The 3,915-nt window shown below is 42.0% G+C and overlaps 1 non-coding gene across 1 annotated transcript; it reads right to left on the reverse strand.

The window, feature by feature from the left end:
• Nucleotides 1-953: 953 nt before the first annotated feature.
• LOC120112278 lies at nt 954-1,059 on the reverse strand. Its single transcript, XR_005513753.1, has one exon. It is a non-coding gene; the product is annotated as a small nucleolar RNA R71 (small nucleolar RNA).
• Between the last annotated feature and the right edge of the window lie 2,856 nt (nt 1,060-3,915).

The raw sequence follows: 3,915 nt of genomic DNA on the forward strand, positions 1-3,915 counted from the left end.
TGCACTTAGTAAGGGCAATCACCCCAACAAGATAAGAGCCGGATTTCATCACCGGACTCTTGCCCAATTTAGGTGAACTCAATCTCACATAGTGTCACTTTAATTAAAATCAATTAGATATTGGCCCCTAGGGACATTCGAGCTCAATAGGACGAAGATCACCGAAAGTTGCACCAATTTCACTCTGTGGCTTAGTTGATGTCTAGGCAAGCTTTGTCCCTGTAAGGAAGACAGTTCATCTGTTCGGGGCAAGTGGGTTTTAAGTGGGACCTTTGCGAACGCATCGTGACCCCTCCACTTATCTGGGAGCTTACCTGGTCAACTCGGTTCATTAGACCGGATTGGAGGCTTAGGTGCCCTCTTCAAACCAGTTAGGAGCTGTCTAGTGATTTTAGGACAAAGACTAGGATTGATATGCTTTTCTTTTTTATTGCATGCTTGATTGATCGAGTACTAGTGTATGCACGGTAGTCGTTCTAGAGTACGAAACCTATTACCTTTTGACTCTGAAATAGAACGAACCCTTAGGAACATTCGAGCTAAGATCAAAACATTAGGATCATCCCCACCTCTTAAGATGGCTGAAGAACAACCCAAACTCCCGAGGGAGTACTTTACTCCCACTATTTACACTTCCCCATCTTGCATTCGATTACCTGAAGTAGCAGCGGTACAATATGAAATAAAGTCTAGTGTGATCCAAATGCTCCCATCTTTTTATGGGCTCACCAATGAAGACCCATATAAACACCTAGATGAATTCCTTGAGATTTGCACCACTGTCAAGATTCAGAACTTCACTGATGATGCTCTGAAACTTAGATTATTTCCCTTCTTCCTTAAAGATAGAGCCAAACAATGGCTGAATTCTTTAGAAGCCAACTCAATTCGTTCTTGGGATCAAATGCAACAAGAATTTCTTAAAAAATACTTTTTCATAGGAAGAACGAACCAGTTTAGACGTGCCATTACAAGCTTCTCCCAAACTGAGGGAGAAGAATTTCATGAAACTTGGGAGAGATTTCGAGACCTAATCCGTAAATGCCCTCATCATCAAATACCTAAGTGGCAGCTAGTGCAATGTTTCTATGACGGATTGACTGAACGAAACCGTCAGATGATTGATGCCGCATGCGGGGGGACTTTCATGCTTCGAAATGAGCAAGAAGTATGGCAACTATTTGAAAATCTTAATGAAAACTCCCTCCACCATGCTTCATGTTCTCGTCAAGCACCCCCGAATTTTCAAAGAAAAGGGGCCATTTGTGAAATAAGTCATTCTATGGACCTGTCTAGCAAGGTAGATGCATTGTCCCATAAGATTGACCAACTAATGATAGGAGGACATGTCGTTAGCTCTTCCCAAGCACAAGTATGTGCTATCTGTTCTAGCCCATCGCATCCTACTCAGCACCCCAATTCTCCGAACTCGTGCAAGAACACATCAATGCTGCCCAAACACAGCCCAGACCGGGTAATGACCCATTTTCCAATACATATAACCCGGGTTGGCGGAATCATCCAAATTTTTCTTGGAGGCAGCAAGCTTCTAATACCTCCCAACCCTTCTCCCAAAATTTTCAAAACTCTCAGAATTTTCATCTCTACCGTCCCTCAAATCAATTTCAACACCCTCCTCCTCCAACCCAAAGAAATACAGCCTTTGAGGAGAAGGTGTTGACTGCCCTTCAAGGTTTGGAGGCAAACACACAACTATTGCACTCTCACACGCAATCAATTGCTAAGCTAGAATCCCAAATGGGTCAACTAGCCAATGCATTAAACAAATGAGAGGAAGGTAAGCTTCCAAGTCAACCAATGAGTAATCCAAGGGGACAATACGTGGCTCAAGGAACTCAACTAAATCATGAGCAAGCCAATGCTTTGACTATCCTGAGGAGTGGCCGTATAATAGATAATAAGGTTGGGGAGGGTAACAATAAGAAAGGTGAAGAAGAGGAACAGACCATATCACATGAAAATCCAAAACCTTCTTCAACTAGTTCACAATCTACTACAAGCCACATTCCAAAGGCCCCATTTCCTGAAGCACTTAATACACACTCTCCCTTTGGCAAGAAGGAAACTTCATTAGAAGAGATGATGGAGGTCTTCAAACAAGTTAAAATCAACCTCCCACTCCTTGATGCCATCAAACAAGTTCCCTCCTATGCCAAATTTCTCAAAGACCTTTGCACCCAAAAGCGAAAATCTAGGACACATGTGCCTAAAAAGGTCCTACTTACTGAACAAGTAAGTTCCATTCTCCAACACAACACCCCTCCAAAATTCAAAGATCCTGGCGCTCCCACTATTTCCTGTGTCATAGGAGATAACTCCATTGATCGAGCACTTTTAGATCTAGGGGCAAGTGTGAATCTTCTACCCTATTCAGTCTATGAAAAATTTGGGTTAGGTGAATTAAAATCTACCTCGGTGTCCTTACAATTGGCTGATCGATCTGTGAAGATACCAAGGGGGATGATTGAAGATGTTCTTATCAAGGTAGACAAATTCTATTTTTCAGTAGATTTTATCGTCCTTGATATGGAACATGTGCCCAACATAAAAAAATAAATTCCTGTGATTCTTGGTCGTCCCTTTTTAGCTACAGCCAATGCATGTATCAACTGTAGAACTGGGGCAATGGATATATCATTTGGGAACATGAAAATTAAGTTGAATGTGTTTCATGCCGCTGACCAACATGTGAGGGAAGACGAGTGTTGCCTAATTGATGAAATGGATGATCTTGTAGAGGAAGCCCTTCCCTATATCTTAGCAGATGACCCCTTAGAGGCATGTTTGGCCCATTTTGACATTGACAACTTTGATATAGACAAGGCCATAGAAGAAGTTAACATCTTACTCGACAATCAATCTCCCATGTGTTCCCTTCCTTGGAAGATCCGACCTGAACCTCTTCTCCCTATTGCTAGTGCACCACTTTGTCCTTCCATTGATTCTCCACCTAAACTTGAGTTAAAGCCACTTCCGACAACTCTTAAGTATGCCTTTCTAGGACCAGAAGATACCCTCCCTGTAATCATCGCGGCCAACTTATCTACTGAACAGGAGGGTAAACTTTTAAGGGTGCTAGAAGAGAATAAGCATGCCATAGGATGGTCTGTAGCCGATTTGAAAGGGGTTGACCCCTCTGTTTGCATGCATCGAATTCATCTCGAAGATGATGCAAAGCCCACCCGAGAAATGCAAAGAAGACTCAATTCTAATATGAAGGAGGTAGTCAAGAAAGAAGTGGTGAAGTTATTAGATGCAGGAATCATTTATCTAATTTCTGATAGTAAGTGGGTGAGTCCGACACAAGTGGTACCCAAGAAATCAGGTATCACTGTGGTTGAAAATACGGAAGGAGAATTGATACAAACACGCACAACCACGGGTTGGCGCGTGTGTATTGACTATAGAAAACTTAATTCGATGACTAGGAAAGACCATTTCCCTCTACCTTTCATAGATCAAATTTTGGAATGGTTGGCTAGTCAAGGTTTCTACTGCTTCTTAGATGGTTATTCTGGATATAATCAAGTACCTGTTTACCCGGACGATCAAGAGAAAACTACTTTTACTTGCCCATTTGGGACATTTGCATATAGGAGGATGCCTTTTGGATTATGCAATGCACCCGCAACGTTTCAACGATGCATGATGGCCATTTTTTCAGATATGGTGGAAAACTTTCTAGAAGTGTTCATTGATGATTTCTCAGTTTTTGGCCTATCCTTTGACGATTGTCTGGACAATTTGACCTTAGTTTTGAAAAGATGTAAGGAGACCAACCTAGTATTAAGTTGGGAAAAGAGCCATTTCATGGTTCAAGAAGGCATAGTTTTAGGACACGTCGTGTCCAAGAGGGGCATTGAAGTAGATAAAGCCAAAGTCGATCTTATTTCC

This window comes from Phoenix dactylifera, chromosome 10, assembly GCF_009389715.1.
Source record: "Phoenix dactylifera cultivar Barhee BC4 chromosome 10, palm_55x_up_171113_PBpolish2nd_filt_p, whole genome shotgun sequence".
NCBI lineage: Eukaryota > Viridiplantae > Streptophyta > Magnoliopsida > Arecales > Arecaceae > Phoenix > Phoenix dactylifera.